Genomic DNA, 27,522 nt, shown 5'->3' with positions numbered 1-27,522 from the left:
CAGATGCTATTGTTTCAGTCTTAACACAAACCAACATGACGTTAGTTATGGGAGCCACACGGACCTCCACAATGGCAAAAACTCCCAACATTATTCTGCTCAATACAACACTGGCATTGAAATAGCACTAGCTCATTCAAAGAGAGATCATGGGTCAATCAAGGAAATGTAGTCGAAAAGCCAACCCCCCCCCCCCCCCCCCCCCCCCCCCGCGCCCCCCGAGTGGTGTACATAGACGCCTGGCATCTTTAATGGCGTGCATCCCAAGAATTACTGGCAGACCACAGCTTCCCCTGATATCTACCCAAAAGCTGATGAGGGAACATATTAAATGATCCACGGAAATAGAACCTATGAAATCCAGAGTATAAGTATCCTCCTGCTTGCCACACAGTCACTGACCTCACAACCCTGTTACAGCACCCCAGACGCACCTTAGGCCTACTAGGTAAGTTCATTCATGCAAGACCTGCCTTTGCTGTGGCTCCATTCGGGTTCCCATAGACAGAGTGTGGTAGCACCCAAGTGACTTGGAGAGCTTTTTTTCCCGTGCGCTCAGCACATCTTTATCCCACAGGCAAGAATGTACAAATAGATTTCAAATTAGAGTCTGTGCTTTAATTTTCTAATGCACTGACCCGTTCTACAGTGGTGTAATAGCGAGTCCCTGTGTGACAATTAAAATAAATCATGTCTGAGCAGAATTCGCTATATGTATTCATGCTTCATCAGTAACTGAATTGACGGGAATGATTTATCCCAGGGAACTTAAATACCAATGCCCACATGGCATAGTGCTAGCACACTCCACTTTCACACTTTTCAGCCACCCTGTTGTGTGTAATGAAATTGACACGTCCATGATGAATGAATGGATGTGGGTAGAAGGACATCGCTTGTTTCTGGACACTCTGAACCTTGTCGAGAACTAAAAGAAACGCATCCAAGCAAAACTTATTTGGAGTTTTATATCGGTTTCTGTTAACTTTGATTTGCTTCAGTTGTTTTATGGAAAAGCTTCTACAGCCATCTGCTTTTCAGACAAACTAATGACCCTTTTGTGAACTGTAGTAAACTGAGGAGATAAAAAAAAAAGTTTGATATCATTTTGTTTTAATTATAAATCATTGTTATGTGTCGAAACGAGCCTTTCTGCAAGAAAGGCGCCACACTTTGAACTCTCAATGTCATTACAATGTTTGTCACGTGCCATCAACATGATCCGACTTGAAATCACTCACCCTCTTCATGACTTGGGACATCCTCATCCTCGGCTTTATCCTCATCAAGCTTTTTTTTTTATTAATCTCGTCTCATTTGAAATTTCAAAACCATCAATGGGAATTATTCAAATCCCCGAGGTATGAAATAGCTGTGAGGAAGCTGTGGAAGACACTCATTAACCACAAATGGAGAGGAGCCCACAGTAAATCTCGATGAATCCTCCCCGTCGTGGAAATCTGATTAGTTATGGTGGCTGTACTTAATCTAAGTTGAAGGTAGAAGTTAATTTAGTGCGTTGTTTTCTTTAACTGCTTTTTTAGAATGTATTCCATGAGAAGTTCTATGATGAGATTTTTCTGCAGAGACATGGTATATCTAAAAAGGCCTTCTACAGTTAATGTTTATTAATTTAGTAGACAACTGTGCTGTAAATAAGACTTTCCCGAGTATATCAACTATCGTGGTTTCGTACATTGGTTTGTAATACTGTACAGGTTATTCTTTGTCCTCTTAAAGGAGTCCCAACATTTTTGTTACTATGACCACTGAAAAAAAGAACAGAATGCTGCTTGAATGTGTTGATACTGGAACCAATGTCAGCAACCAAACAATCACAAAAAGCACAGAATGACCTACATCTACAGTATACTGTATGTTGTTAAAACACAAATATTTTCACTATTATCATACATAACGTTGAAGATATCCTCATTAGCGTCATGGTTGGCTTGGAGCATATTTTCACATCTCAGCTGATAAAATGGTGCTTAGGAAGAGAATAGCAAGTCTGCCATTGCCATACCAACAATTGACATAGCACCTACTTAGTAGTCAATAATATTGACGGACCTGAAAGGCCGACTCTCACTTTGTCCCAGTTTCTGGAAAAACACATCAGAAGCATAGCAGTAGATAACAGATAGGTCCTTCTGGTGTGTAACACAGACATGGCGTGTTTCATTTGCGATGTCTTTGTCCTGTTACAGTTAAGCCTTAAATCTCTCACAACTGTAGGTGTGACCTTTATTCGTTAAATTTGGATTCTTAAGAAGATGCTTTTGGGTTAACTCCCTGGAATCCAGTGGCTTGTTCAGAGGGTTTTGCAGATTACATAAAAAAATCGACAAAATAATGGAGCTGGCGGAATCCGCTAAACTTGCCAGTAAGCTTAACTCTCGCGGTATTTGTGAGTTCACAAACTCTGGAGTAAACGTTTTGTACCGCTCCCGCTGATACGTTTGCAACCGACCTTTATTAGGTTGGACGAGACGAAACCAAGAAGCACCGATGGGGAGACAAACAAACCTAAGAAACGAATGGACGCTGCAATTAATACTGTTCTCGCAGAATTATTCACTGTTTCACTGTAGTTGTGTATTTGCATCTGGTAAATATGTTCAGCTCGAAGTATTGTACAGCAAGTCCCTCATATCATGTTACACAAACCAAACGTTGAATCAGTCACACCACATCCAAATTGGATCAACAACTTAAATATATGATTTCACAGTTGTCCCATTAATGTGGACGCACTCGCGCAATGTGCCCTCATAGGAGGCGTTCTTCCTTATTTCCCAGAAAACATAGCTGCAACTGGTGCTACCGTCTTTTTCTTACATGCAGATGTCAATTAAAGTGGTGGCAGAGAGCGCACATCTGCCAGTGAATGTCTCCACTGAAGCATGGATAGCAACCATTAGATGGCAAGCTCCGTCTTTGAGATCATTTCTAGTATGCAGCAATTAAAGTAACATTGTAATCTTCTGCATTATCTCCCTTCTTCAAAGCAGAGATGCTGTTTGATTTCTTGGGTCACATAATCCGGAATGTCTACAGTTGAGGGGGCAGGGCTTTCTTCCTCATCACATTCAGACCTCTGCTGTCTGCTGTGCTATTTTGCTACATAAGACACAGAGCGGCTCCTCTACTGTTGTCTTGAGAACATCTTGTTATCACATCTTGTGCTCGACCACCTGCTGAGTTCACAGAGCTACCAGCATCCCCCGTGACCTGTGTTTGCCTCTGTGTGTCTCTGCTGGAGACCTTGGATATGTTAAACACCCCCATTCGGTTGACACCCCCAGTTCCCAACACACGGCTCCCTCAGAAAATTGTTCATTGGGAGCACTCATTTTTACATATGCACGCCCACGCAACAAACTTTCCTGTGAAGGATGGCCTACCTACTGCGTTTGTATTGACGTGTCGCAGGGTTGCCGCAGATCACAAGCTGTTTGTCGGAAACAACGCGCCTCTCTCCAAAAGCAACACGCTCTAAGTGTTTGGATTACAGCGGTATACATTTGTATAACGCCTGCGATAATGGGATAAAGCGGCTTCCGTGTGCGAAATCTGTATGGAGAATGGATTATTCCAAAGCTCTGCCTATGGGATGCTGAACCCAGGAGTTATCACAAGCAGTCAGCATCTGAAGTGTGTGCATTGCCTCGGAAAAGCGCTCCTGATGCCGCTTTTCATGTCAGCGTTCAATTCGCCGAGGAGAAAAAACATGGCAAGGGTAGGCCGTCGGTGCAGTTTTTTTAGTCCGTAATTACAAAAGAGACACTCCAACGAATGAGATAGACCAGTTCTATTTCAAATTTGCATTCGCTTTACATTAGGACTGCGCACATGGCTCGGCTTTATTTATTGTTATCTCACCCATGATAGAGTAACCCACTGAACTTGTTTGAGTGTTTCTCTTGATAGCCATTATAGAGGAAAATTTGCATTCCCATGCATATAAAAGCAATTACCACCAATTTCTACACATTTCATCCAAACATGTCCCCAATTAGAGGACCATTTCGGGGGACTGATAAGACCAACAGCTCTCACACTGAACATCATTTTTTTCTTTTACGATTTGCATCTCTGTCCCAAGCAGCAGCGTCATTTCAAGCACAACTAATTTCACCCTCAATAAGGGTTTACTGGTGGAAAACAAATGTCCCTGAGCTGATAGCACTGTTTTGATACTAACATGGCAGCTATGGTGTCATGTAAGCAGGATGGTCCTGCTGTCCCCCCTGGATTGCTTTCATGTGCATGCAATTGTAGCAGTGTATTATTGTGGACTCAAGAAATATTACAATTACGGTACACAAAAAAAAAAGAAGCTATTCGTGACTTAGATAAGAACATGTATGTTACAAGAAAAAAATGCATAGACGTTACTCTTGTTGTCATATTTTATTCTGTTACTAATATGCCGTTGTAGATTACAATGTTTCCAGAGCACCTTAATATGATTCACCAGAACATGAATGATGTCAATTTTCTCATTTCTTTATTGACTCTAATGGTTTTATGCAAGTATTTGCCCTTCCTCCCTGAGTCCTGTTATAAATCTCTGATGACATCTTTGAATCTGTCCCTTCATTAGTCCAAACAAGCTTATCTGCTTAAAGTCTTTGGCTTAGACCCTATTCTTGCTGAGAAATGACTCACCTCCATATTGCTTGCTTATTCACTCACAGAAACAATTACGTCACCCCTGTGGCTGGCTCGTAGAGATTACAGACTTATTTGTGCAAATCCTCTTTTTACATGACAGCAAATGCTCCGCCAGAAGTCTGTGGATGAGACTCGGAGGAGACAGTCAAAGAACAATGATTCAGGGACTGTACAATTACTCAACTTTAAAGGAAGAGTTAGAGGGTGATTGATAATGAAGGTGCTGACATCATCCTACTGCACTTAGGTCAGCAGTCAGGAAATCAGAGAAAAACAAAGGGCAGATTAGGACTCTGCATCGATTAAGGAGGGTTTACGACACAGATCTTCTGATTTGGATGTGAGGATATCTGATTCTTTGCATTTCTTTCAGCTTATACTATCCTAATCAACATCCAACTATAACATCTGAGAAGCAATACATTAACTGTGTTCACACAAAACATACTCTAGTGGTTTTTATGCTATTATTTGAACCCAGTAGACACCAAAATAGCAAACGAAGACTGCTGGAAAAGGAGGGTCTCCGCTGATGAAAATGCAGAAGTGGGCTCGTTAATAAATTCTGAGCATTCATCAGTCATCAGTCGTGAACAGTTAGGACATCTTTCCGCCATTGTCAATCCGTCGATTTTTCAAACCAAACCACATTGTAATCGTCAATCCGTCTTTTGTCACACCTCTGCAAAATGGGCATCCGTCAAAGTTTTTGTTATTCGAAGTGTACACCCGTCAATATTTCCATCATTCACCAGCAAAATGAGCATTCTTTCCGTTAGTACTGGCGGGTTTGACTATTGCACTGACTAACGAAAACCCACCTCCAGCAATGCTTAGTTTCTCGTGAATCGATAATTGTCAACAAAATATGGGCGTTTGGCATTGAAGGATTGACGGACCTTCTATTAATATTGACCTCACCTCTGTAAATAATGCCACTAAATAAATTACTGGCCGCATGCAAGCCTACTGATAGCAACAACAAAGTTTGCAACTTCATCTATGTATATTCGACTGGATACATTTTTGTCTGGTGATAAAAATGATGTTAACACTGCCAACCCACCAGATGCGGGTGAATATCAATCAACTGTGGTGGGTGACCAAACCACTCCTACCAGCCAATTTGACAGGTTGCATTTCAAATAAAAATACATATCAAGATTGGCTGACTCGCCACAACCCAACCCAAAATTGTCAACAAATACTTTACTAATCAATGTTACTGTTTATTTTTTGAAGCTTTGTTTTTCTCTAAAAAGTGCCACAGTAGACTCCCGCAGATGTCACTTTGGTCCGCCTTTTGTGACGACGCGCATGCGCAATGATGTCACCGGAAAAGCTGTGGCTAATTGTGGCATGGCTAACCAGCATTAGCAACGGAGCCGGACAGTTTTACTATTTCACCAAAAAGACTTAGGAGGAATATGAAGCAATACCGTTGCGATAGAGCTACAAAATCTAACAGAACCAACAAAAGCGAACACATTGTGGCCCATTTAGTTTCTGAAGAAAAGCGACAGTTTAGTGTAAGTGCGCTAAATATTATTAGTACAGTACTTGAGAGTTGTTATGATGTCTTGATTTAATGTGGACATGACCACAAATATACTTTGTAGAAGTCAATTGTTTACCATATCAAACTAACTAAGCTAAAGTCACAATCGTGCAGATGTTTTTCACACCACAAAATACATTTGTAATAAAATATATATATATATAAGGAAAAGATGATCTCATCCAGTCCAGACTGTCAGGGCTACTGTATTGCAGCAGGCCCATAATTCTGCCATTCATTTATTTGGGGCGCCATATATACTTGGGAGGAATGGTGCGGGATTGCGAACTCAATCACGGCGCTCGGGGGTGTCAGTGCACAGGGCGCTCCCCGTGAATCACACACTGAAAGGCTATCACCCAAACCTCCAAGGTCCACTGCCAACTCATCAGTCATCGGCGAGCCCATCGGGCCGCCGACTGATCAGGCATGCACACTCTCGGGCCACCGGGGACGTTTGCAAACGCAGGGCCATGCTCCCCCGCTCTGTCCACACCAATATACACGCTCGCTGTTGCAAGCGCGGCATAACATATTCCAAGGTCTGACTGTGACTTTGCCTTTCAAAATTCTGTCACTCTTCCCAGATTGTGTATTAAAGTGAAGGCCACACCAGCTTGTTTTGTCACATTGGCTGCTGGCTCAAGATGGATTTTCATACTTTTTATTTATGGCTGTGATGTTTAGAGGTAGCAGCATACGTCAGTGTTTGTCAAATAGCTAAGCCCTTGTTACATACTAAATATGCTCCGGCGGAGGATGGGGTTTTATAGCTGAGTTTACTTTACAGAATCTTTCATAATCTAATTAATAATAGTGTTTGTTTTGTGTTTTGCAACTTCTCTTTTTCTAATATTTCAGGTGCTTAGGTAGGTAGGTAGGTAGGTAGGCAGGCAGGCAGGTACGTAGGTAGGTAAAATAGTGGCTTGTAGAATTTTCACTAGGGGTGCACTATTGAAGAAAAAAAAAGAGGTAATATTAGGGCTGGTCATCAATCGGTGCTCACTCAGATTGAGTACCGACTTGGCTGTTGAAAACTAACCCCAAATGAATGAGTCATTAGTATATTGTTATAAGAAAAGAATGTTTGAATCAATGGGGTGATCCGTCTCCCTTCTACGTGGGATGCACATGCATGGAACTTAACTCATTACTCCCAGCCATTTTCACAGAAGCAATCCCCTTCACTCCCGGCTGTTTTACTGGATTTTGACTGATTTTGCAAAGCCCACAGAATATTGTGTTGTATTGTTATAAAAACATAAAACCTACCAAAAGAAAGATTAAAATATCTTCTTTCATCAGGAAAAAATAGTATATTTCTATCTATTTCCGTTTTGCAGCAATTAGCATTTCAATATAGCTAAGTTTCAACATTATTCACAAATCTATTTAGAATTCTGAGTAACTGAGGGTTTTTTCATGGCTTGGTTCATTTTCTATGCTCTTCTCTCTATAACTACCATTTCTTCAACTGCTATTTGCAGTTGAGAGGCTGCTTTAAAGCTTTATGTATGCTCTAGCATTAAAAAACAACAACATTAAAACGTATAAATACGTCTTTGGGACGCATACAGCATTTGAAATAGAATGTATTTATACGTTTTTGGGAGCCAATGAGTTAATTTTGTGCTCAATTTAAGGGGACACCCAGAAATAGTTTTATGTACATGGTAATATTTGCCAGGCCAATTCCAACCTAGCAACGGGAATATTTGACTGTTGGACTCTCACGCCATCCTAGCAACAAATGAACGGGAGTTTGCAAACGTGGACACTGGCCGGGCCTGATAGACAAAATAGCTTAGCGCTTGCTAGGATGAGGCTTGTACAACACACCATGTAAAATGGGACCAGAGAGAAAACAACATCCTGGGTTCTGTCATTGGCCAGTGTAGTGTACGGGATCATGCTGGTTAACGTAAATTAGTTTAGGCTGAAATGGAAAACCTTTCTGTGGGTTGATACACTAGCTACACACAGATATTTGAATGAGACAAGTAAATATGGTCTTGTAAACGTACATATGATGAAAAAAAGTACACTCCATTTACCATTGAATGTTTTTGATCAAATTGGATTTTTAATTTGTTGAACTATGAAGTGATTTTTTTTTAAATATTGACTGTAGGTAGGTAAGTAGGTAGATAGGCGGTAGATTGGTAAGTATTGTGGGTAGGTACAGACAGTGTATAGTTGGTTAGGTATGTATATAGATGTGTTGGCAATAGGTGTATGTCGCATGTAAATAAAATTTGCTATTTCAGATATATTTTTACACATACACTGTATAATTTTGATTATTTTATTTTTTATGTTTCAACATAAATGTCATACTTCAGCACATTCGTTCTTGTTATCTACAGTATGTATAAATAGATAGTTTATTTATATAAAAAAAAAAGGCTATAGGCCTTAACCAAGGTGAAAGTGTCTACTTTCTGTCCCAAGACTAAAAGATAGTTCTGCAAATCAGGTTCCTGACAGTTTAAGTATCCACATTCCTACTTTTGCTTGCTACTTTTGGAGCATAATTTTACAAGCGCTTGGCTCGTAGGTTCTCACCAGCATTTGTCCAACATGATGTGAGCAATGTGGCACGAAAGACAGGAACGCATAAATGAGTGCCAAGAGGCGTGCGCGACATGAAGGATAATACAAATTTGCATGATTACGTGGACAGATGAGTGATTTACCTGCACTTGTGCGTGACAGCCATTTGACATGAAAGATGCATGAGGTGGGGACGTGATCCCGTATTCTTTAACTGTAGTCAACGTGGCTCCCCGGTACTTGATGTGTGACCACCAGGACGTTCAAGATAGGGTTTCTCTCCTATTTTCCACTGCAGGGACACAGATGCATCATAGGATATGATATATGCCACATTTAGTACTTTCACATGTGATTCGAAAAAACTTCTGAATGTTTCCTGTAGATAAGTTCTTCTTCTTCATTAAAATGATTATGATTATTATTATAGACTTTACACCGATCTGAGTAGCTGTACATGCAAAATCTAATGTAATGTCTTAATTTGCCTGATCGATCGACGTCATTGATTGACTCTGTGAAATTAGACATTCCATGTTATATTCAATTTTTCTCAGTGTTTTTTGAATAATTTTTGGGGGGTAATTTTTTTTTTAGGAATTTATACTACTGAAGGGCTGTATACACCATTCCCAGTTCAAAACAGTATTGCATAAAATTGCAAAAACAACACATTGAACGCATTAGTCGGAACAGCAACAGATGAGAAAGGTATTATCTTTGTCACTGGTGGCGGTGGAATCGTTCACTCACTTAACTACTGTGTAGACAGCGTGTGTTCAGTTCCTACTCAGTGACAGTGAGAATGTGAGTGTGAATGGTAGTCTGTCTCTACAGTATATGTGCAATGTAATTGACTTGTGACCAGTCCAGAATATAGCCTGCCTTTTGCCCAATGCAATAATAAGAATAGGCTCCATTCCAGGAGCCTGCTTGCAGGCTTGCCCTGTGAGGACAAATTTGAAACATGATTAGTTGAACAGTCCCATTGTTAGTTTAAGTTACATAGAACAGCACTACTGATTCTGAAGACTCTTGGCAGATTAGCTTGACATGGCAGAATATAGTGGCTGAAATCGAATTGGACCCAAAAGCCGAAAACAGTGCAGCAGCAGTTCAGGCCAGTGGAGAAGGCCATATACTGGCCCAATATGCTTGGAATTCCATTGTACCTCAAACGATACCCTGTGATACCTTGTTTTGTCAATGGAATAGTATTAGTGAAAAGTCGTCTCGAGCCGAGTAGGAACCATCCAGGGCAAAAGGGAATACTTATGGAAAGTGGGCCAACATTCCACAAGCCTCTCTTAAGTTTTCCAATTAGACTTTTAAAAGTATTATCTGTCTAGTTCACTTGCTCCATTGCCCCAGTGCAAGATACACTGCGCCTCTTCTGCCACGCATATTTGGCAAAATCACGCCCAGCCTATTAGAAAATAAATGCTACGACAGTTTCACACATGCCGTGTTATCCTTCTCCTCAGTCTGATACACCTGTGGCCAAGCAATCTAACTAAAGCAAACACTATAATAAGCCATTAACATAATGTTTGAATTAAAAAAGAGAGAGAGGAGGGGTAGTGGTAAAAAAAAACTTTGATTGTAAGCAGGAGTCAGCGAGTTGTTGGTTTGGAAGGAGAAATATTTGATTAATCTTCTTAACACGTTTCATGTGCAGATTCTTTGAGTTAATTTCAAGGACCATGCCTAAAGCAGATTACCTCCCCATGCTCCTGCACATTTGCTCATGAGTGATTTTGTTTATTCATGTTTTATATTATAATGCTCCTCCTGCCGTCTGCCCGCCACAGAACCACCAGCAAAAATGCAATTTATTTCCCGCTCGTGCACACGATGAAGACAGCTGATAATGTCACCAGAAAATATGAAGACTGTTGGGACGGGACCAAGCCTACTATTTATGTATGGAATATAAATAAAATGTTTTGTGCCATTTAAAAGAACCCAATGACACACACATACGCAGGTATGTACCTCTAAAAGTTAGCCAGGTTAGCGCTGTCGAGTTTCTTAAGCAGAACCTAAGGAGTTGTATTGTGTGTCTGTTTACTGTAGTTTGATTTGCATACAACATTTACCATCTCCTTGTAGATCTACAATGACATGGGTCATTACAGAGGCTTCATACAAAAGGTCAAAAAGGTGATCAAATTCGCAGACGTTGCGCGTAGCGGCCATCCCAATTAGCATCAGAGGCTTTTGTGAAGCTTGTGTTCATGCCTCCCTCATTTGAAACACCATCTACAGTGCGATGTCATGACATATATGACACATCCTGCTCATATATCGCTGTCTCCCTCTTCAATCCTGCTAATATGGATTTATCTGTTGCACTGACAGGGATGGGACGGCTGATGTTATTGTTTACACACACTCCCGTGACGAGGAGGGTGATGACGACCCTCTTTGCCCGGTGGATGGCCCGATTTATGGCCAGCGGGTAACCGTCCTCGCGCCGGCTGCTGGTGTACATTGCTCGGCGTGTCCTTGCTTTATTGATTCCACTCCTCACAAGTTCACAACTTCCGTGTACCTGACGCTTTACTTGACAGGAAGGAGATTTAGCAGAGGGATGAGGTCAGACAAAGGAAGGATGGATAGAGTATAGGATGCAGGAGGAGGAATGAAAAACAGAGATGATGGTAGAGGAAGCAAAGGGATGGTACGAGAGGGATGAACTGCTTCAATCTTTGGGATCTTTGGCTCCTCAAAACCAGGTCAAAGAAGGCTGATACGTCCAGAATTAGCCTCTGCTACAGTGGAAATATGCTTGTAAACACTTCCTGCAGCTCAAATGGAGGTGTAAACACAAATCTTACTCACTGTGCACGTTCATCATTAAAAGATGAGTGTAAAATGTAGAGTTCAACTTGAGACTCGAGTAAATTCAGTTGGTACAGTTTGATTCCATTTCTGTAGATGATGGTAATGTGTTTTGCAAACTCTTGTCCATAATCCAAGAAAATGATCTTTCAGGCTTCCCTTGGGTCCTAAAATTTTAATGCTAACAGGATTATTGGTCCAGTCATGCAACGGTATGATGCTTAATAAGGCGCATCACTTCGCACAAGAAGGTATGCTTAATTTGTTTTTTTGGTTGGTACTTAAAATGTCTTTTCATTTGATTGTTTTATATCTCTTGTTTTTATAACTCGAGTCTTGATTCTCAGATTGTATGCCCAGTTTAAGAACGCTTATTCACTATATAGCTTTGCTAAAGTGCAGGAGATCCAGACATCTCCTATCATCTTTTCACCTTTTGCTCTTAGCACTTTTAAATGCCCTCTAACACTCCCTCAAGCCTTGTTCCCTTGTACAAGATGTGTGCACATGCATGTGCAAACGTGCTGACAGGCCCTAACTGTACTCCAAGATGGTGTACTGCACGGTATGTTTGAAGGGATCCATCAGCCATGGTAGTTCCTCAAGTCGTCTAGTATACTTTGAATGTCCTTCTCCGGTGTATTTCACTAGTCCTTTTTGAAGGATCCGTCCCTGGGGGACTTACATTAGAGACACAGATGCTCACAAAATCCACAGGGAGGGTGAAAAAGGCAACCAAGACCAAGACACGTGTTCAACCTGCAAGCCCTTAAGGGAGGACAAAGCCAAGGCTTTAAGATGTTTACATCAACCCCTGGTGCAGCCTAATTGGCTTGGCAATCATGGGATACATCCTATGTACAGTAAACCACTGTATCCTCTGTCTAGTTATGTGATGCACTAACACATTTGTTTTGTGGTAGTGTACACTATTCATTCTTAATAACCTGATGGCTTCCGCCTCTGCCAGTGCGCTGTTGGAGCGCTCATTAGCGGCACACAAGGAGCTGCTCCTTGTTGTAAACCTTTATCTTTTTAACTCAGCCGACCTGTGATAAGGATTTGCCCATGACAAGGGATCACAGTGCAACTCCGTTCAATTATTTTTTGCACCTTTTTGAAAAGCAGATCCCAATGGAACAAGATAGTTTCAGTGGTTGGATTTACCCTGCAGGTCTAAGGCTGGCTTTGCACTACATTGTTGAAGTGACATAATTTTTACATTTTTTGCTCCCAAGTTGTCAAATTCCGATATGAATCATGCCAGTGCAAAGGGGAAAACGTGAAATATATATATATATATATATATATTAGTGCTGTGGAAAAAAATTGAATTATGGCAATCAAACCATAAGTCAATTTAGTGTGAATGTAGAATCAAAACACACTGGTCTCGTCAAGGTAAGTTTGCGGTAAAATATATCCGCCAGCGTGGATACTATTCAATAATTACACTGTTGTATTGTTTTACCTGGGTGGATGGGTCTGTAGGACATACCATCACTCATTTTGGGTGTGTGTGAGCCAAAACTAAAACGGGTCATCAAATTACCCCGGTTTTTGTGTGTACCTGCCCAATTATGATTGATCTCTGCAAGAGAAAACAAAGTGGTGCATTTTATTTGCATGTTAAAAGCCACTCACTCTACTCACTAACACCCCCACCCCTCTTTCCTCACTCCCCCACTGCCATAATTATCTTCAATGTGAAATGCTATTTAGGTATTCATAAATTATTTCTGTGAAGGGACGGCACAATAGACAAACCTGGAACCCTCTGCCAATCCCCTTTTTTTCTTTTTTAAAGATAATTGAAAATCTCATTTGCATGAAGAGAAAATCAAACACTCATTTCCATACATGAGATTATAAGACGATAACTGCCTGTGTTTGTTGTTCCATATTCGATCCGAGCTTTTGCACATAATTGCTAAACGCTGCAAATAGGGCCACAGTGTAACCTCCGAGCGACTGGATGTTAGCGACGTCGCGTTGTCTTATCTGCTCCCACAAAGTTTGTCTGTGCAATCAGGCGTATTTGTGTTTGTTGCACAGCCGCTGATTCCAAATTAGGAACCCGAAAAAATGCATAGCTTCCAAGCTGGGGGCCGGCCAACTTCATAGACTGCAATTGCAGCCCAGCAGGACGTTGTAGCAGGAAGCAGATTCACAGGGCTGACGACGGCAGTGGAAGCTAGTGATCTTTTTCTATGTTGTGTGCATGAGAGATCAGAGGTGTCCTGTTTCACCTCTGACAAAAACAACTCATGTATTCTGTCTCTACCCTCCACCCCACCCTCTCTTATCAGCACATCCACAAATGTCTATTCCAGAAGGACGCCATTAAACATCAGGCTTCAGCCTCCCCTTTTTGACTTGAAGCTCATTAATGCAACCTCCAACATGGGTGGACACCAGGAGATTTCCTACAACACCCACACCCCTCAACCCTTAATGTTTCCTCCTTTAACACCCTCCCCAAAAGGAAAACGTGATTAATGAGATTTATTTAGCAGGTAAAATTGGCCCGAGCATTATCGGTCATGACTTATAGAGCACAGATGACACTTTTCAGTCCCAAACATTATTAATCAATTGAGAAGCAGTTAACTGTTTTCCAATGAGACTGTATTCTAAATATGTCCTCAGGGAGTTACTGTTGATAAAACATTTTGCATGCTTACTCAGAGACTGTGGAAATTAACACTGTAGTGATTACTTACTTAATGTACAATCCATTTTTAAACTGCACTGCATGTACCAACTGGGATGTCAACTATTTCTGCTAATGATTGGGTTAAATGAGAAACTGGATTACTCTCAAGGATCATGATGAAATTAAGTGTGTGTGTGTGTGGGGGGGGGGGGGGGGGGGGGGTTGAAGAGTAATGGCCAGTTACCGTCCTTTAAATAAATATAATTTTCTCCTTAGGGTGTGATTTCCAAAGCAGCAGTTTTATCAGAACTACAACACATTTTGCTTAAATACCACTAAGGTTCCCACTTGCATTGTCATAGCTTCACTTGGTGTCTACACTTTTCCAATGGAAAACAAAAAACTAGTATACTAAGATGTACTAGTTCAGCATGGATGATGGAAACCCCTACTGGATAATGATTGGTTGAGCAGATTTCTTATTGCTGCGTCATCGACTACGTTTACATCAATAACACTTTCAAAACCGTCCATTTGAACGGCCATGTAAAAGCCCAAAAGCCCAAATATGCTCTTACTTGTTTGTTTTTTTTAAACCTGAATAAGACCTCTGGGTTACCGCTTTTCTAACCTGAAAATGTGGTTATATAAACACGATCAGAATAACTTGTTTGAAAGAATCATTGGTTTGTGCTCTGCGCATGCTCTATCCGCAAGGAATCTTGGTCTTTTGAGTACAGGAACTACTTGTATGGAGGCTGGCCATCTTGCGTTGCCACTTGCTAAGTGAGCATAACTTTGAATACATTGACCTCTCTGCAGTTTTTTCACATTATTTTCTGTTTTCTTGCTTTCCTTTAACTCCTCCTGATAGTGTGGGAGCCAAAGTCTCAAAAATGGGTTGAACCTGACATGGTCTGTTATACTTTTCATTTGTGTTGTTTTCCTCTTAATTTTGACCCTAAGAACAAATAATTGGAGGGTCTGCTTTGCAGGAAATATTGTGCGAAATTTTTTGGGGGGCCATTTTAGTGTATGCACTCAATTTTTTTAATATAAATTAAATATTGCTTTTCTCCAGATTCCGGAAGTAGAGTACTCTTCCAAGAGTAGAGTACAGAATCCCACTAAGTATTTTTTTCTCCAAGCTGTATCGAAAATAAAAACACACCCAATTGCACGCTTACTGTACACACAATGTGCTAGCCCAGCCGTACATGTGATGACCTCTATTGAATAGCTGGGAAAGGACAACTGTCAAATTAAATGACATGAGGTATATTTTATTTCTCTGTGTGCTATGTATTTCCGTCTGGGGCTCCGGCGCAGGTAATTGAAAAGCATTGCTCAGCGTAGCGTATGCACTCAGACATGCGATGAGGCCACCATTACGCTTCAGCATGGCCTGCAGGGATGAGGGGATGGAGGGATAAAAGGGGCTGCGTGCCATGATAGAAATGTAGATTAACTGGGACCCTCACACTTGGCTTAATGTCAGAACAGGGAATGGAAAAGCATGTTATCAAACTTCACATACAAAGCAGGACCAAAATAATTGTTTCCATTATTAGTAGCTGTGTTGCTACTCTTATAAATGGTAAACAGTTTAATCACAGCAGTTTGTGGATGCTTACAGTACACTAGCACTTAAAAAGATCCTCTTTCTTATGGCCTTGTGCGCCGTAAATGGGCATGGAGCGTGAATACTCGGTTCCTCATGTAATAAGCATATAATTAAACCCCTCTGACAATTACATCATGCATTATCATCCTAAGCCAGATCCATTACTCCTTTTCGATCAATGGCTCGGCCACAATCGGCCTCCTACTCTGACCACACCAGGGACCGGCAGTCAGGCAGCTGCAGGCATCTTTGCTATATTGTAGTCTCAGTAAGTGCTGTTAGTGACATCCAACACCCAGGATACTTAGCGCTAGGTACAGAAGGAAGAAGGAAGTGGGAATTAGTCCTGATGTGGACAGCGAGGAGGCGGCAGAGAGTGCATGGTGAGTCATGCCCTGGAGCCTGCAGTGTCAGAGATTGCCATATCCAATAATAAAATCTCCAAAAGCTTGGAGAGAGTGTATGTAGGCCTGTATGGTACAGATCTGAATGATGAGTCTGCTATTGTGCTTATATTTAATTAAGCAAAGGTTCAATGTTAATGTATCTGAAAGACTTCCCTGAATAATTATTCTATGGTTTATGGTACTGTGGTGCAGACTGTATTGGTCTGTTGTGTAGAAGATGGTCGGTTTTAAAATTGTTGCCAAATGGCAAAATATGAACTAATTTGCTCCCAAAAACATTGAAAAACGTTCTATTTTAAATATTGCCATGGTCCCAAAAACCTATTTATACGTTTTTTATGTATTCTTTTTTTTTTTATGCTAGAGCATGCAGAAGGCTCCGATGCAGCCTCTATCCTGAAGAGGTCGCTTACAGCAATGGTAGTTATTACCAAAAAAAACGGCCAGCAGGTGGCAGCAGAGTATACGAGATCTACCAGGGCCATGTTGCAACAAGCTCTTTTTTCCAGTGTTTTCAACAGGTTTGTGAATAATGATGAAACTTAGCTATATTCTAATGCTAATTGCTGAAAATGGAAACAGATACAAATATACTGTTTTTCCTTTTTTTTTTTTTTTTTTTTTTCTTTTTTTTTTTTTAGAGCTCAGTATTGTTCATTCGGAAATGTCATCATCATTGCTCTTTTTTTTTTTTTTTTTTTTTTTTTAAATATATATATATATATATATATACACATATATACATACATATATACATATATACATACATACATACATTTTTTTTTTTGTGTGTGTGGGTGAGTATGTGTGTGTGCGTGCGTGCGTGCGTGCGTGCGTGCGTGTGTTTGTTAGCTCACCAGAAAACCTATTAGAAAAAAAAAAATCTCATACCGTTCACCTAAATCGAACACCAGGAGACCCGAGGGGACCGAAGAAAACCAAGGAAGGTGAAATCCAGCACCGACCAGACACCCCCCACCAGAACTCCTCCCCAGCCCAAGAAACATCCAGACCCCAACAAATCCAAAAAACATAAAATCAGGGAGGCCTCAAGAGACCAACGGAGAGACCGAGAAAAGGAAGGAAGGACAGACGAAGCCGCGTGAGATCCGAGACACCAGCCTCCACCGATTCAATAACCTGAGGAGGAAACAGATTGTGTCTGAGTTTCGGTAGATGCTGGTGTGGTGGATCTGGCATGCATGAAAATCTCCACCAAAGAGGGGAGCCGTCGACCCCCGCCGGAACAGAGCAAGCGCAACACCTCAGGGCCCCCCAGGCCGCGGCAGCGCCAAAGGACGACCCCCGGGCCCCACCAGGGCCACCGGCCGGAGAGCAAACCCAGGAGCAGGAGCGCCCCCCGCCCCAACCCGGCCCGCGCCCCCGGCCCAACGCAGCAGGACGGGGCACTGCAGGCCCACCAGGCACCCCACCGGCCCCCAACCCCCGCCCCCCCCACAACCCCCCGCCCCCCATCCACCCCCGCCACCCACCCCAACCCAGCCCCAGCCGCCCCCATGCCCCCAATCCCCCAGACACCCCCCACCCCCAGCACCCCCCCACCCCGCAACCCCCACCACCGCCCCCCCCCAACAAAGCCGCCCCCCCCCCCCGACCCCACCCCGACCTACCGGCAGCCCCCCAACCCCCGACCCCCAGCCCCCGGGGACCACCCGCACCCAGGCACCGGCGCCGAAGAGGGGCCGGGCAGCGGAGCGGAGAGGGCAGCCGCGCCCACCCCACCCCCCGCCGTGTGGAAGGACGGAACACCGGGGGCAGAAGGGGGAGATGGGGGCACCGGAGGGCGGCCGACACCCCCGAACCCCAGGCCCAGCGGGGGAAGGCCCCGGTCGTCACCCCAGCGTTCTTTGTGAAAATTAACCCCTGTTACTGAGTCCGCCAGCTCGCGGACTGGCGAACTCTACCCCTAAACCGTGAATGTGACCCCACCCAGTGTATATACAAGTGTGTGTGTGTGGTGCATTAAAATTAGGAGCAGGTGAACCGGAGCCGATGGAAATGATATTCCCACGCTCCGATCCACCCGCCACCCAAGCATGTTGCTGAGTGTATGTGGTGCATTAAAAAAAAATAGATAGGGCGGGGGGGGGGGCGGGTGGCGACACGGACAGGGGACCGCAGCACTGCTCTATACTGCGGCCCACAACCGATGGCACCCCCACAAGACCCCCCCCCCACCCACAAGTTGTGTGGTGTATTAAAATTGGAGGGGAGTTGTAGGGTGAAGACGGTGTTTCCACCCTACCCCACCCCCCAAAGTGTGTTATGTGCCCTATATGTCTATAAAAGTGTATTGTGCAAACCTAGTGTAGTGAGTTAAGAGGTGTGACCAGCGGGGCCCCCCCCCAACCGGGCGGGGGCAGGAGGCGCACCGGCCCACCAAGCCCCCACCCACCCCACCAGGACCCCGGCGGGCATATGGGACCCGTCCGGCGGGGCGATAGGGCTTTTTTATGCTAGAGCATGCAGAAGGCTCCGATGCAGCCTCTATCCTGAAGAGGTCGCTTACAGCAATGGTAGTTATTACCAAAAAAAACGGCCAGCAGGTGGCAGCAGAGTATACGAGATCTACCAGGGCCATGTTGCAACAAGCTCTTTTTTCCAGTGTTTTCAACAGGTTTGTGAATAATGATGAAACTTAGCTATATTCTAATGCTAATTGCTGAAAATGGAAACAGATACAAATATACTGTTTTTCCTGATGAAAGTAGAGACTCTAATCTTTCTTTTGGTAGGTTCCATGTTTTTATAGCAATAGAACACAATAGTCTGTGGGCCTTTCAAAATCAGTTAAAATCCAGTAAAATACCCGGGAGCGGAAGTGGTTGCATCAGCGAAAATGGCTGGGACTGAATGAATTCAGAAGAAGAAGACAATTTCAGCTGTCTGGTGTGCTATGCTAAAAACAACAAAAGCATCAAAGTAACTGTCTCTCTTCAACCTCTTCTACTGTACATAGAGACATGCAAAACAGAAACACCAGCAGATTCAGCATTGAGCCACATTAACTAATTAATTTGCCAGAACTCAGTGAATGTGGGATATTGCCTCAATTAGATGCGCGACGACATTAGCACCAGTATGTGGTGTGACGCATAAAATGCTTGCTTTCAACACAGCAGGGTGGGAGAAGTGAGTGTCAAATTTCACACCTGTGCAGGAGAACAGCCATTATCTAACACGTCAGAAATTCATACGATGTGCATACAGTCAGTTAGGCTCTCTTGAAAACCATTTCTAATAATATATTGAAAGTCCAGAGGTCTTAAAAAAAAACAGTTTTGCTCATTAAAGCGAACATCTATGTATTTACTTGGTTCTTTTGCCTTGTACTAGGGCTGGGCAATACAATCAAATTAATTCGATTCATCTTCATTTTGAAAATTGAAATAAACAAAAAATAAATGGGTTTATTAGATTAAAATCGATTAAAATTGTTATCGTCCTGAATGACTGAAAACAAAATCTGGATTTAATTTTTTGGGCCATTTCGCCCAGCCCTATCTTGTACTACTATTTTACAAAACATACCATACTTCAAAAGTAACAATTTGGCATCAGTGAAAACCCATGGCTCAAATTTAAAAGTGAGTCAGCCATCTCAGAATTGGCCTAGAAACAGACTTAATTTGCACAGCGTATGCTCACTTTGAGTGTAAGCAGAGGGGAATTTGTTTTGGGTTTGTTCCTGAAAAAAACAAACAAACTGAGTGCTCACCTTCAAAAAAAAATCATTAACAAGTATCTCATAGTCTATGGTTTTATTGGCAGGAAGAAGCATATGCATGCCATCTGCCAATGTGGTGTGAGAGGCGTATGAGATTATAATTTTTTCTGCCAAATCCCCTACTGCCTGTCAGAGAGGTCTGAGCAGAGCGACCACAGGCCCTGCAAATAGATTAAATCAGCCCAACCTCTTTCTGGCTCCATCTGCTTTCCCCTCGTTCTCACTGGCCGCCTCTCACCCTGCCCTCTATTCATCTATTCCCCTACTCATCCATCCATTTCATCTTTTTTCACCCCCCCCCCTTCCCTTATACCCTTCTGCTCCGGCTCCTGCTCCTTTTCACCAAAATTATTACATTACACATCCAGGGAACATCCATTAGCTGGGAACATATTCGGTCCCGTCCCCCCCCCCCATTCCTCCTCCACCTCCTCTTCTTCTTTTTCTTTTCTCTTTTCGCAGGAATCGGCTGTGGCAATGTTATTTCAGATTATACAGCTGTTAAAGCTCATTCGGAGCAAACAACGGGAGATCGGAAGCGGTGAACCCTTCACAGAGGGAGAGGAGGAGGTGTTGATGGAGTTTCTGGACAGGTGAGAATTGGAGAAAAGCTGTGAAGTAGAGACCTGATGAGATGGAAGGGATAGAATGGGAGGAGAAGGAGGAGGGGGGGTATTAATGGGGGCCAAGGGAGCCGATTCTGAAGAAAGAAATTTGTTTTTATTAGATTCTGGCCACTTCTAGCGCCGTTCCCCTGGAAAAAAAAAAAGTTTGACTGAATGATGTCCTGTTTGTATGCTGATTGACTTTATGGTTGCACACTATCGATGAAGAAGGGATAAGAGCCCCTTAGGACACACTTCATTTCTAGAGACCCCTCCCCACAGAGTGACCCCCTTGTCCACCCACACGCCTCGCAGGTTGAGCAAACTGAATGTCAGGGCATTGCTCAGCATAAATGACAACCCAGACGGGAGCACACTTGTTTTGTTGTTCGCATTTGATGGGGAGTTTTTCGGGGTCAGCTGGTCTTGAACTCTGCTCCCCCTTAGGAGGTCAATGTGGCGGCTGTGCTCGGACGTGCAGTAGCCACATAATGGGGGCATTACCTGTTGTGATTGTACCTCAGCATCTACAGTGTATATTCTATATATAATCTGCATCATCTATTAATTAATCAATCAATCAAGCGAGGTGTCTTATAATCCTTTCACACTGCTCTGGTGCCAGTGCTGGTTCAATACTGGTGTTAGTGCCTGCCACAGTATTGAAATTTGACTCTATTTAGAGTGGGGAAAAATAGACTCAGTTTTAGAGCATTTTTTACACTTGGAAGAGAGTAAAAATAAAGAATTTTAAAAATAAATAAAATAAAAGCTACTCATAGGGTTGAGGAACGAACTCACGACCTTCAGCTTGGGAGACACTCTCTGAGCCACGCAGCTCCTGCTGTGTGTTAGTATATCGCTCATGTCAGCTGGAATCTTCCTATGTCCAAGAGGAAGAAAGAGAAAATTATGTTTTTGGTCTCCTCTTGGAGATAAGCAAACAGTAGGAGGGGCATAGCTCAGGTGGTAGTGTGGCTGTTTCCCAAGCTGAAGGTTCTGAGTTCGTTCCTCAACCCGTGATTGCCTTTTTTTTTTCAATTCTTTATTTTACTCTTTTCCAAGTGTAAATATTAGCCATATTATAGAGTCTACAGAATATACTGTGTAAAACAGTCAAAGAAACAATCCTAATTTTGGCTCTAGCTTCGGCTCTGGATACTCTTCCTGACAAAAGTCAACCACCGTCCATAGCCAGGAATCCAACCCGTCTGGCCGATTCCCGGCCTTCTTTCAAGGTAGGAACTACAAATTAGAAATAAGAAGAATTGAAATTTGCCATTATTCTTTTTTTAAATTTGTGTGGATATTTTATTTATCAAAATAACTAGTGGTATCAGTATATGGTATCGGTGACTACTCGAGTTAAGTAATCATACTATATTGGTTTGAAAATGTATCGAGCATTGTAATAATAATAATAATAACAACAACAACAATAATAATAATAATAATAATGGTAAATTGACTGCTTTTATATATAGTGCTTTATCTCCACCATACGGTGCCCAAAGTGCATTACAATGCCTCACATTCTCCTATTCACATACGCATTCATAAACAAATGGTTGGCTGCTGCCATGCAGGGTGCTGCCAGGTCCACTGGGAGCAAATCGGGGTTCAAACCCACAACCTCATGGTTTGGGAGATGACCACTCTAAAACAGAGCCATGCCGCATAATAATAATAATAATAATAACACAAGAAAAGATGATTATATGCTTCAAATGTTATTGTTTGGGGAAGGACCTTTTCTGTTGCACAAAGCAAGTTCCGTGAGTTGTGCGTGGAAGAACCTGACCTCACAAAGACAAAACCAGTTTTTTTCTGTATTTTTGACATTGTCCCAATACTTTCGCCCATATCTTGTGGTTTCATTTTGTTTGCGCCTCCGCTCTGCTCCTATACCGTGTTACTTCCCTATTCTTCTCGATTTGCACCGTGATTTCTGGTGTGCAGCTCGCTTTGAAATGTATTTTACGCTTGAAACCTTTTTAAAGCTGCGTATGATTAGAAAGTACACTTCACAAGTAACACGCGTACGGCAGGGCTGCGTCTCAAATGCATTGCGCCCTGTGCACTGCTCTGTATTTATATTGAGGTTTCACTTGATGAGACACAGATGGAGTGTGTCAAAGATGAAAGGGAAGAAAGTATGAAGTATGACTAAGGTTATAATGACGCTGAGCTGAGACCCAGGAGACAAATACACTTTTATTTCTCTCTGTTTTCCATTTGCTTGAAACGTTCAGCCTCAAACCAGATTCACACTAGATCAATGCTCAGCACAATTATTGGTGTCCATGTACGCAGTGGCAGAGCAAGCAGGACAAATATCAAGACTTCTGGAGTTGCCATCGATCCGCCGTAATATATGTTTAGCGGATCGTGTTCTGAACTCCTTTCGGTAAACAGACGGCACTCAATACTGTCACACCACGTTTGACTAACACCTCCACGCCAGGCCGGCCAACCAGCACGGTGGAGACTCAAGCTGCATGTCAAGCGAGGTCAGGTCAGAGCTACTTTTAACTGAACAGCAATAACATGCACCAGAATGGTGATCCTGAACTGTTATGTCACTACAACTGCTACTTTTGTACTTCATTATACATTTCTTTCATGATTTTTAAAGTTTTAATAGTAGCCCTCCCCACGTAAGTAGCATGTAATGTGTGCCTAATGAGATCGCCCACTGTTTTGCAGAGAAACAGTGATGAAAAAAGCCATTCTTATGTATTTACTAGTGGTGTGAATTGCCTCGTACCTGGCGATTCAATTCGTATCACGATTCATAGGTCACGATTCGATTTGATACCGATTAATCCCAATAAGAATCTATAAATTGATTATTGCGACAAAAAAAATAAAAAAGTTTTACTCAAATTTAGAAAATACTAATCAGTAAACTTGTACATGTACACTAAGATTTGTATGAAAATTTATTTATTTATCTGAAAATTCAGGCTTATAACTGAGCCACTGCATTTAACAAACAGGTTGCAGTCTGTTTCATGTTTGAACAGCACTGAAATAAAATATTAAGGCTTAATGTTCCATTAATATAACATTCTTCCTTGCTTAATGTGTGAATCCTAACCCTAAGTAAGACGTTTTGTTGAATATTTCCGTATTTTTTTTTTAAAAAATCGATTCAGCCGCATATCGAATCGATTCGAGAATTGTGAGCTGTAATATCGCGATATATTGCAGAATCAATTTTTTTCTAACACCCCTAGTATTTACTATATGATTATTTGGGATAATAGGGTTAGCATGTAGTAGAATGAATTCAACAGTTTATCAGCTTCATTGCTGACATGACTGACACCACTCACATAAAGTTGTTTTAAATGTGTCCATCCATACAGTTTTACGCCTCGAACATATCATCCAATCATCACACAGTAGCCGAATGTATGGGCCGGCCCACTGTTCCATAACCCCCAGAAACGCTGAGCGTCCGACGGGCGGGAAAAAGCCCAGCATTTATCTAATGACCGTCCAATTTTGCGCAGTGTAACACCTCACTCTATGAAGCAGCGTCGGACTGTGTAAATAAATAAATAAGAGTGTCGTGGAACTGCAGGGATGAATTAGAAGGAAGTCGTGTCAGTTATTTGTGATAAGTAGCTGATTCTACAGAAAAGATTAATTATAATTATGAATACAAATATTCTAGCTTATATTATAACGTCCATCTTGTCTTCTAATTTAGACAATAATACGATTTTTAAGAGTTTTAAGTTTGTATTTTCGGTACCTTTTTACTGGTTTTAGCGTCTGCTGCTACCTTCCTCAGAAGCTTCTGAGACGAGTAACCAGTACAAACCTTATTGTCTTGAAAAAAAAAAGTAATGAAATGTTCATTCAAATCAATGCTTCACATCATTTGCAAACCCAGAGTTTATCCCTGACACCCTTTGATCAATGTGACCTCTAAAAAACACACACTGGCATAATCAGTCTCATTTTAAAATTCCGTCTTCTAGCAGCATGTGACAACATAGATTACTATTAACAGCACTCATTCAGACACCTGCACTCGACAACTGCTGGCCTTTACTTTTTCTATCTGATGACAAATAGAGATGGGTGAGGAGACACTGTGCTCATCAAGCACTTTTTCTGATGAATCACTGTTATGTCAGCGGCGATGTCTCTTGTGAGGGAGGCGGCTGTTCGATATTTTCACTCTGTCTCCTCTAAAGCAATTGACAGCTGTCTGTTCCCACAAATCGAATGCAGTGGGGGGGGGGGGGGCAAGCAGTGGGTAAGCTAGAGCGATGAAAGTGTATTAGGTAGTGTGAGGAACTGTCCTGGCATGAAGGTCATATGCAGAAATTACGTAACCCGCACAGCTGATACAGGTGTTTTTTTCTTTTTTCTTTTTTCTAGTATGACTACAAAATTCATTTTTTTGTGAGTCACACATGTGACGCAGCACTATTTGCCTCAGTATCTTCGAAGTGAAAAAACAAAACTTCTTTGACAGAGCTAACCTAAGATACAATAAATATCCTATAATTTATTAATTCTCGATTATTGCCTAAGCTTGAAGCCGAGAAGAGCAGCAGAATTGTTGTGTGAATGTTACACACGTGACACATGACATTAATGGCCCTTTTTTTCACTTCTACTGTCGGTTGATGCCGCTTTGCAATAAAAAAAAAAAAGTCGCTCCATTCGATGCTCATGTAGCTGAAGTCTCAGCAGTCTCGCGCAATGTCATGCCAAATGCAACTCAAGAGGCAAATTTTTCCCCCCAAAACCTAGAAGTATGTGGGTAAAAAAAAGTTTCAATTATGGCAGATCTTATCATCAAGGTGTTCCACAGCAAGCAAACGGCTTGAAAAGACGGTAAACAGTGTCCAACTTGTAATTCAAAACCTGCACGACCGTAATTTTCCAGATGAAACGCCCACTCTTACATTATGCATGGGTCTCCTCCTAGTTTGGCTACAATTGCTCCTGTACATATCGACCCAATACTATTCTAATAAATTGCAATGAATGAGAATTAGGCTTCCTGGCAACAAGATTGTGTGAGATGGACCCGCCACACGAACTAATATGGTGACATACGGCGGTGTGACCATGTTGTTTCCCCTCCACAGCCGAGCACACTCTGTCACGAGAGTTTTGAAATCAATCAGGCTCTGCGAGTTATTCACACAGTCCAACATCAAAAAGGCATTACTTATCTAAGGAACCTTAATTTCCAATCCGTCTGTCAAGTGATTTGAAATATAGAATCTCATTACTTCGAACAAGTGGGAGGGGGTACAACATAAATCATTTTATTTTCATTTTACACTGACAGAGTATGTTTAGAAGCGGAGGGACGCCAAAGAAAAGTGGAAGTTGAAGAGTGAAAGTGACAGCTGAGAAAAAAAAGATGGAGAGCTCTGAAATGACACCTGCAAGGACAAAGACATAACGAGCAATGAATCACCCCCAAAAAAACAACTGAAAAAGCCAGTAGGCTATAGCTCAAATGAGGTAATCAAAAACAGATAAACATTCGGATTCATTCATTAAATGAACGTACACTCTTAAAACATTTAGAAGAATGAATGTTGTGTTACTCATAACATACAGCAAATAAGTCTTCTCCATTAAATGCATAACTGACCTTAATTATGTTTAGTTCACCAATTGCTGGTCACATATTGTAGTAACTTAACTGTTAAGCTAACCTAGCTAGCTTAGCTTCACATTTCACACAGCTAGCTTACCTGCGTTTGATAGATGAGTCTGAGACGTTGTTTGTGTCTCTTATCTTCACGTTTCAAATCTTACATGTTGCTGTTCTCTTTTTCACGATTTCATCAAAAAGATAATCTTTGAATCCAACATTTATCATCTTTGGTGCACAACGAGTCTCAATCATTCTCTGTGTCCGGGGCCGTCGTTGCTAGTGTTGCCAGATAGGTGGTGACAATAAATAAATATTTTATTTTACTTTTTTTTAAATCACACTATTAAAAAAAAAAAAGATTCTCAAACAGAATTAGCATTAGCTAAAGTAATAACACAACCAGACAGACTAATGATTAAATTTGTTATAAATAGTTCCAGGTGAGAATTTATTGTAGGCTATATCTGATTTTGAATTGTACAGTAGTGTCCCGCCCAGTTTTTATTTAAAAAAAATCTTGTCCCTCTAGTCTAATAGTGTACTAAAGCAAGACTTAAACCGAAATGCAAGCTACAGCAAAGTGGATGAATACACAAAAATTGGACAGGTCTAAGTGTAATATCATAAATGTTTCGTTATTGATTCCTGTGTTAAAGTGGTATGTAAAACATTACCGTGAGTGTGCAACTTTTGTTGAAAGCATTTATAAAGGTGCTGGTCATTTGACACCACAACATTTACTTTCGTAGACCTGTAAAAAAGACTAATTGGACGGCTTCTTTTCTACTAATTATTCATGTCACCTTGGGAGGGATTGAGGCACAAATTGAGTGTAGGGCCTGTTTAAATCCATCACTGTACCACAGTCTAATAATTCATGTCTATTAGGGAGCCTCTAAATTATTCATTTACCAGGATAATGAAAATATGTTAATTAGAGAATTGTATTGTGGAGGTGGGGGGTGGGGAGAATGCATAACAGTACTCAGCCATCAAAATTGGGCTTAGTAATTATTTAAGCATTACTTTGTGAAGATGACTTATTAGGCCATGTCAGGATGTTAAAAAATAAGGGATTTAATGAAAGGCAAAAAAAAACATGTTGGCTCATTTTAGGAAATATGGTCCTCATAATACATAAGTGCATGCTGTAAAAGTTATTGCCTATTGAAGACGTATCATTCTAAATTAAATTGCGGGACTCCC

The 27,522-nt window shown here is 41.7% G+C and overlaps 1 long non-coding RNA gene across 1 annotated transcript in view; it reads right to left on the bottom strand.

Annotated features, from left to right (window-relative positions):
* The window catches only part of LOC147162901 (uncharacterized), a 42,557-nt gene extending 15,979 nt beyond the window's left edge, over positions 1-26,578 (bottom strand). Inside the window, exons 1-2 of the long non-coding RNA XR_015097159.1 lie at positions 26,414-26,578; positions 8,935-9,083 (exon numbers count right to left, since the gene is read on the bottom strand). This is a non-coding gene — a long non-coding RNA (uncharacterized LOC147162901). The remainder of the gene's footprint in view (positions 1-8,934; positions 9,084-26,413) is intronic.
* Positions 26,579-27,522: the final 944 nt, after the last annotated feature.

Source organism: Leptonotus elevatus, chromosome 14 (assembly GCF_054856555.1).
Source record: "Leptonotus elevatus isolate MCC_2025b chromosome 14, RoL_Lele_1.0, whole genome shotgun sequence".
In the NCBI taxonomy this organism is placed as follows: Eukaryota; Metazoa; Chordata; class Actinopteri; order Syngnathiformes; family Syngnathidae; genus Leptonotus; species Leptonotus elevatus.
Note: the sequence above shows the minus strand (reverse complement) of the source record. Positions and strands in the feature narration are given on the sequence as shown.